Source organism: Corapipo altera, unplaced genomic scaffold (assembly GCF_003945725.1).
Source record: "Corapipo altera isolate COAL_440 unplaced genomic scaffold, ASM394572v1 47, whole genome shotgun sequence".
Lineage (NCBI taxonomy): Eukaryota > Metazoa > Chordata > Aves > Passeriformes > Pipridae > Corapipo > Corapipo altera.
Window position 1 is genome coordinate 3,668,213 of NW_020884897.1, and position 8,604 is coordinate 3,676,816.

The 8,604-nt window shown below is 39.8% G+C and overlaps 1 non-coding gene across 1 annotated transcript; it reads left to right on the top strand.

Annotated features, from left to right (window-relative positions):
• The first annotated feature begins 1,561 nt into the window (after window positions 1-1,561).
• TRNAG-UCC lies at window positions 1,562-1,633 on the top strand. The gene has a single exon. It is a non-coding gene; the product is annotated as a tRNA-Gly (tRNA).
• Window positions 1,634-8,604: the final 6,971 nt, after the last annotated feature.

Here is an 8,604-nt window from a genome sequence, read left to right on the forward strand (position 1 = left end):
GTGAGTTTAGTGTGTTCCATTATATCTTCTTCTTAAGCCATTAACCTATTGGCTCAAGACCAGGGCCCCATACAAAAAAGTTCCACAACACATGCACAGAAAATGTGGTGCCAAAAAGCAAAGGTTCACTGTGCATGCACCACATAAATGAAATGTGCATTTGCAATGCAATGGATGTGCACTGCCTCTCTTATAAAGTGAAAATAGACTCTGCATCATTCAGTAGAGCCCTCTTAGCTTGTTCTGTTAATTCTTAGTTATAAACACACTTAACAGTATGTCCTCATGAGCTATTTGCAGAACCTTCTAAATAGGATTTTGGATGGTTTTGCTTATTTTTAAAGTAAAATGTGAAGAGAAAATGAGAGAAGACTCGTTATCCTTACTGCTACAGTGTAGTTGTGCACCACAGACTTTCATTTTATGGTTGCAAAAAATTTAACCAATACTAGACAATTCTGGGTAAAATGTTAGAGTATACAGGAGAACCTGTTATGGACCTATTAACTCCTCAGATGCCAAGTGACAGAAAGGGTCAAAAACTGGGAGACCGGTGGATGTCTAACTGGTATCAGGTCTTACAGCTTTTCTGACAACCATTGCAGTTAAGACTGAGCATTTGAGACTGAAAGAGACCTGAAGGTATCTTTACTAAGGAACTAAGAGCTGCCACAGAAGGCATTTAGCCATAAACTGGATGAGAAAAGCAATACGTTCCTGCATGTTAAGAACCAGATCTGTTTATAAGCAGGACGTTGTCAGAAGTGAAATCACAGATGCCCCAGAATGCCCTCGATCATTCATAGGCTATCCCCACAGCATGTAAGTTTTTGAGTTTTTGTTTCTCTGAAGTAGTTTGTTGGCTCTATCCACTGTAGTAGAAAACTTTTCACCACATATTCTGTAATAAAAATGTACTTAAATTTGGGATTCAAAATTTCAGACTTGTGTTTCAGATAATCCTCTTTCAAATATCAAACTTTTGCAAATTTACTTAGTTTATTTTTAACTACATTTTCCATGTGATCTTATGTTTCTTTGGATGATTCTGAGAAGATAAGAACAGCAGTTGATGGAAAGGACAACATATGTTGTTCGTTATAATTTTTTCCCCCTAATTTTTCAGATACAAAATAAAGATCTTATAACAGTTCAACATTAATGCTGACAAGACTACTTCTTTTACTAAAAATGGTGAAATGAGGATGCTTGTTTCATCATATGGGAGCTGTTAGCTGGCCTTTTTTCCAATTGCACTATTACCTACAGTGCCATTTCTGAAGTTTTTAGTCCTTCCTTTTGGAATATCTTTTAAACCCATCCGGATGTTGGAAATATTTCACTGAACAAGACCTTCATTTTTGTCAGTGTTTAAAACAAACAAACAAAAAAGTTTCTAATTTTTTTGTAGTCTTGGTAGCTGTGGAGAGAACTCAGATGCTTCCCTCAGTAGTCCTTTGTTGTGCTTGTGGTGGGTGGTTAGTGAGCCCTGTGGTTAAACCTGGAGTGGAGGAAACTTGGAAATGAAGCAGGAATCAAGCAGAGATTTGCCAACACAGCAGCGTTGGTGGTATAGTGGTGAGCATAGCTGCCTTCCAAGCAGTTGACCCGGGTTCGATTCCCGGCCAACGCAGCTACATTTTTGACACCTTTCCCAGAGGTGCAGTGCTGCCATCCACAGGAATCTCAGAGTGGATGGAGAAATGGGTCACCAGGAACCTCATGAGGCTTAACACGGAGAGATGGGCAAAATAATGCGCCCCGATAGACATTGAAAACCTGCACTGTCAGGAAAGGATGTGAGGGTCCTGGTGGGCACCAACCACATTGCACATGATCCAACAAGGTGCCCTGTCAGGAATGAGAGCCAAGGGTGGACTTGGCTTCATTAGACAAAGTACTGTCCATAAGTAGAAGGAGGTTCCCTTCTACTGGGCACTGGTGAGGCCCAGTTCTGGGCTCCCCAGTACTCGAGAGGCATGGGAATACTGGGCAGAAAGCAGAGAAAGGGTCACAAGATGGTTAGAGCACTGCAGAAACACTTCTGCTGTGAAGAAAGACTGGGAGAGACGTTTAGCCTGCAGAACAGAGGGCTAGGATGGGTAATCTTATTCATATATATAAATAGCTGAAGCGAGCATGCAGATAGAATAGAGCCAGGCTGTGCTCTTGGTGCCCAGTGGCAGGACAAGAGGGAATAGGCACAAACAGACACATGAAAGGTTCTCCCTGAACACTAGGAAACCCTTTTTCACTATGAAGGTGACCAAGCACTGGCACAGGTGGCCTACAGAGTTTGTGGAGTCTCCATTCTTGGAGATATTAAAAAACTGTTTAGCCATGGTCCTGGACAACTGATTCTAGATATCCCTGCTTGAGAAGTGAGGTTGGACCAGATGGCATTCAGAGGTCCCTTCCAAACTCAGCCATTCTGTGATTCTGTGTGTCAAGCCAAGCAGTCAAGCCAAGGTGAGAACTGAGGGCAGAGGACCAATACAAGATTTTAGCGATTTCTGTAGGAGTGGGCACAGCACCAGGAGCTGGACTGAGAGACAAAGCAGCCAAAGGAAGAAGTGTTACTCCAACAGAGCCTGAGGAATGCACACAAGCTATGGTTCACTACAGAGCCAGTAGTTAGTGTCTTCAGATGATGCATCAAAGTTGAGAGGTAAGTACCTCCCAGGAAGACTCATTGTATGAGTGCTCTTTCAGGTCTCTGAGAATGCCCACCAGTTTTGGTGATGCAATTAATCACTGTCATTTCCATGGCTCAGATTCCTTTTATGCATGAAACCTGACTCTTGACAACTCTTTCAGAGAAAATATTCTATCCCAAAACAATTTTGAAATAATTTCTATTAGATTTCCTAGAACTGTTTATATGACAATTGCAGACAGGACCTACTCACATGCAGTGAATAGAAGAAAATGTGAATATAGTAAACGTTCACTTCTTTTGTTTCAGTTTATTTTCTTTCTTCTTCAAGAGGGAAAAAACACACTCATAGGTTTACAGAAATCAAAAGAAGCAAAGGGCTAAAGGAGCTGAGCTAGCCTAAGGAGAAGTTTTAGCCATTTACACTTCATAGCTAAGAATGGGTAATGACTAGATTTCCTAGGAGGAGTGCAGAATGGGAGATGCAAGCTGTGAAAACATGATAGATTTACAAAGGGTAGATATTTAAAAGAGGATGAAATCCTCTGTACTGGAGGAGAAGAGGTTCTGGAAGCAGAGGGTAGGTGTTACGCCAGCAGGAGGCAATGGACCAAAAATCAAAGCATAGGGGTTTTAGCTGTCCAGATTCTCATTGCAACTTGTATGTTCCTAAACCTAAGCTAATGGATCAAAATGATTAGCTACTCTACTTGAATCGAATTGAACTTCTGCTGGAAAAAAAAATATTTACTTGTTTATATAAGCCTGGAAAATACTCCAAAAAGAGGTGCTACACCACCTAGACACAGAGGAACACAAGGGATGCTCCACTTCAGACTGAGGCCAGTGACTGGATGGAGCAAGCAAAGCAACATGCTCCATAGGAGATGAGTTACTCAAGGTCCATTAATAGCCACCCCTATCAACTTCAGGCTCTCAGATGACAAGTGAAGAAGACAATGACATATGAGACTTCAAGAGGGATTTAGACTCAGTGTATTACATGCCCACAAATTTCAAGTCAATATTATAAATGTACCTGCTCTTGTAAAAGTTGTTCTCATAGATACAACTGCGCTTCCCAAACGTGTTTCTTACAGTTTTTTATACCTCTGGTCTTCTGTAGTACATGAAAATATCAACTGAGGTATTTTCTCATGGCTTAAAACCAGTAACTTTGCTGAAAACCTGTAAGCTATGAGATGCTTCTGGATTCTTTCCATTTTTACTGCACAGGAAGGCAATGATGCCTTTTGTTGTTTGGTTTTGTTTTGACGCTTCAGTTGGAATTGTGCAAAGCCATGAGATGTATAACTGTTCTTCTAGTCTGCACAATGATAGAATTCTATGCTCGAAATAATCATTTAGTAGCATCTCACAGTCTATTAGCTACGAGCTGTAATGTAGCTTTGCAATCAGCTCCCAAGAAAGGTACAACATTGTTCCAGGAGCAGGATGAAAACCATGTTCAGATACAACTTCATTCATAGAATTATATCATAGAATCAGAGAATCATAGAATGGCCCGGGTTGGAAGCGATGGTTCCAACCCCCGTGCTATGGACAGAAACACCCTTCACTAGACCAGGTTGCTCCAAGCCCCATCCAACCTGGCCTGAAACACTTCCAGGGTTGGGGCAGTCCCAGCTTCTCTGGTCAACCTATTCCAGTGCCTCACTAGCAGTAAAGATTTTTTTTCTTATGTAACTATAATATTTTTTACTAATCTAAACCTACTTTCATTTTGAAACCACTCCCCCTTGTCCTGTCACTACATGCTCTTGTAAAAGGCCCTCTCTGTCTTTCTTGTAGTTATTGCACGTTGATTTATTCCTTCTTTTGGAAACAGGAAAAGAACTTACCTGTTGCTAGTATGGATGGCTTAGAAAGAGAAGGGAGAACTTTCTAGCAGTATCTGCTTCCTGTCCACTTACTCATTCCAGGAGCACAATGTCTAAAATAGCTAAATTATGTACAAAATTTGCAGCATCCTTCTTAAAAAAAAAGTCCTTGAGCTTTCCATCTACAATAATCCAAGCAAGAGATTTAATTATTTTAAATATCAATTATATTGATTTTTTTTAATAAATTGTTTTAACAGTTAACATGCTGGCTGTTATCATTCTGCTGCTTTCTTCATTTTTCTACTCTGGTTCTCTGTGTTCACATTTTAGAATTTGTCTTACAATTAATTAACATAATTTTGGAGTATGAAGCACACACATTTATTCAGTGTTTGCTACACTCTCAGTGAAAGTAAGCGCAAAAATACTGAGGGTCTTGCACTTGTACATTCTTGGAGTTTATAGGAAAAGGAAGGAAGGAAGGAAAGGGAGAAAAAGGAGGAACATATATATACACCTACAGACATACACCCATGTGCCTTTCTGAGTGCCTGATTTGACTTACATAGCCATAGCATTCTGTCTGAAAAATGCATAATAAAACCAGTATATTTTTCCCATTTCATTCTTTCACCTCCTCAAAATAGATTCAGAGAATTTATATGCTCTAGTATATTTTTCAAGTATCCAGAAGGAAAAATATGCTTTCAAGAATCTTATGAAAATTCTGTTAATACACGTCTTGGCCTGAGACTTCTTTGAACATGAAAGTAAGCTACAAGTTAATTCACTTGCATCCAGCTGCGTTTGGTGGTATGCTCATCATATTGAAGAGGCCCTTTTCTGTTTCCATCTTTCACTGCTTATGTCAAACAGTTTACAGAGAGGCAATATAAATTCAGACAGAGCTGTAGGAATGCCATCAATGAGTTTGGGAGTTTACATTGTGTTTGTGTGAGGTCACTGTGTGTTGTCTTCAATGATCAATGGCTTAATGAATGCTTTTAAAGCCAGAGGCTACCCTCAGTGTCTTTAGTTACTCCATGTTAGGCTATGTTTTATTAGAAGGGCTCAGGCAATTCTTCTCTTGCAATTTTTTTATAATGGATTTGTGACTTTTCATTGGTTTTTTGTGGCATTTCCCCGTACTCATAACAATAAGTCAGGTGACCAGCAAGATAAATGATATTTAACCTAGTGGTGACAGATGTAGCAGAGGTGAAAGGGTTATATCTATTAATAAACAAAGTTTGAAAGCCTTTTAGCACCATCTTTCACATCACGCTTGTCTGACCTTTTGCATGAGATAACTTCCACAAGCTTATTACAATGGGAGGGGAAAAACCCCCCAACAATTTGTTGTGTTTTTTTGTTCTGTTTTTATAAAAAAAAATTAAAATTAATAATTAAGAGTTTTATATTGCCTTCCTAAATGAATGAATGAAGTACTGATGATACTGCAGAGAGGATTTCACGTGGATGAATAAATGTGGTAGGTTTATTTTGGTCCCAGTGGGTGCTGACATTTTAACCCACTTATCTCTGATTTATTCAGCCCTTGACAGTCCCAAAAAGTGATGCATTTTGCCTGAAGGCTCTGTAGGTGAGGCAAGTTGACATATGCTTTTTCTTTCTGTTAAGGGGGTAATCTCCTCTACAGTCCAGTGGATGAAGAAGGGGAAAATGGAAAAAGAAAATGTTCATGATAAGGATTTTTCTCCCTTTTTTTCCAAGTTTCCCAGGTTTATAGTATAAAATAAACCTTAGAATTTACCTCATATAAACTCAGCCTTTAAAGGTCAATGTCTATATGATCAATAGTCATCTACAGATTGTTAAAAATAAAATTTGTAACATGCTAAAGCTAAAAATGATCTGGGATATTTTGGAATAATGGTTTATTTTAACTTCTATACTAATAAAAATAATCAGAGTGTATATATATATATGATTCTATGTGGCTTAAGACTAGGTGGAAATGTGTTTTATATTTACACAGTCAAATTCCAGGGGGGATGGAGCTAGGGAATCAGATTTTGAGGATGGAGCTCCATCCAGGGGGGATGGAGCTAGGGAATCAGATTTTGAGGCTATCTCAAACCATGACAATCTCATAGCATATAGAATCATAGAATCATTAAGTTTGGAAAAGACCTCCAAGATCATCAAGTCCAACCTTTGACCAAACACCACCATGTGAACTGAAGCATATCAAGAAGTGTCATGTCTACTTGTTTTTTGAACACTTCCAGAGATGTTGACTCCACCACTTCCCTGGGAAGCCTGTTCCAATGCTTAACTACCCTTTCAAACAATTTTTTCCTAATATCCAACCTGAACCTTCCCTGGGAAAACTTGAGGCCATTTTCACTTGTCCTGTTACTAGTTGCCTGCCTTACTGTGCTGCAACATCCTTTCAGTTAGTTGTAGAGAACACTAACATCTCCTCAGCCTTCTTTTCTCCAGGCTAAATAACCCTGATCCTCGTAGGATTTATGTTCCAGGCCCTTCACCAACTTTGTTACCCTTCTCTGGACTCACTCCAGCACCTCAGCATCTTTCTTGAAGTGAGGGGCCCAGAACTGGACATGGGATTTGAGATGTGGCCTCAGCAGTGCCCAGTACAGAGCAATCACTGCCCTGGTACTGCTGACCAAACTATTTCTCATACAGGCCAGGATGCCAGTGGCCTTCTTATCCACCTGGGCACTCTGATGGCTCCTGTTCAGCAGCTGCCAACCAGCACCCCCATGTCCTTTTTACATTGGGTGCTTTTCCAGCCACTCTTCCCCCAGCCAGGAGCGCTGCCTGGGGTTGTTGTGACTGAAATGCAGGACCTGGCACTTTGAATTATTGAACCTCATACAATTGGCCTTGGCCCACTGATTCAGCCTGTCCAGGCTGGGCCTGGTCTCAGGGTCTGAGGCTTAGTTTTGTGCTGCACCACAGACAGATCCTGGTCTAAAACTAAGTGTAATGACTATCAGAGAACTCCCAGTAAAAGGTCTGATCCTGTATTTCTGGGTTGTCTGTGAAAATGGAAGCAGAAGAATTCATGAGAAAGGAAAATGAGTAGGATATGTTCATAATGTCTTGCTTCAGTAATTCTGGGAGAAAGGACAGGTACCCACCATGTCAACTGGGAATGCACACAGGAGTTTGCTTTGTTTTATCTTGAAGAGAACCTTGTGTTCCTAGCTAGCACCTGAAATGCTCTAGGATGCCCTTGAAGCTAGAACATAGTAAATTTACCCATACTAAAACCCAACTGAAGGAATGTACTCCCCAGGGAGCACAGATCTTCTCTTCCAGGGCATGAAGCATCAGCTGCCTCAGTAACTAATCTGGTCTTCAGACTCTGATTTTCTGGGAGATGTGTCTTCTTGCTAATTCAATGTCAAGATGTGCAGAATCAGAAATGCCAAATCAAGAAGGTAATTTCTTTTATAACTGGCCATGTTAACACTCTTGCCCTTTTAGCTACATAATAGTTAATTTTTGACTGGAAATCAGTTGAGTTTTTGTTGTTGTTGTTTTGGTTTGTTTTGGGTTTTTTTTTGTTTGTTTTTTTAAATGAGATAAACTTAATTAGATTTCTGTGGTTTCCTTGTCTCAGTTTAGGGGGTTAAAAAAAAGTGAAAACTTAAAGATTTTTTTTCATTTATTCCCCTGCTTCTTGTAGACATTGACAATGTAATAATGGTAATTTGAGAATAAGGCCACCTAGATGAAGGAAGTATATTATGATATTTTATTCTAGATAAGTTATGTTAAGGACTGTCATTTTCACAGTCATGAAAAGCTAAATAGTGATTTAGCTGGACTTGGGTCACCAGATTCCTGATAGAAACCATCAGTAGCACAAAGAAAGCAGAAATCACGAGTAGGTTTCCACCTCATTCTTCTGTCTTTGCATTTATGTATTTCTTTTTCATCTGAGTCTGTTGAACTACTTCAGAGATATTAAAGTGAAACAGCATAATCCAGTTTCCAACACGGCAAGGGTAAAATTGACTGTTGTTAGTCCACATTAATTTGGATGCCTAGAGTCCTGATCCAAGTCTCCTTCAAGTCAAATGACACACAGCCACTGACTGCATTGGA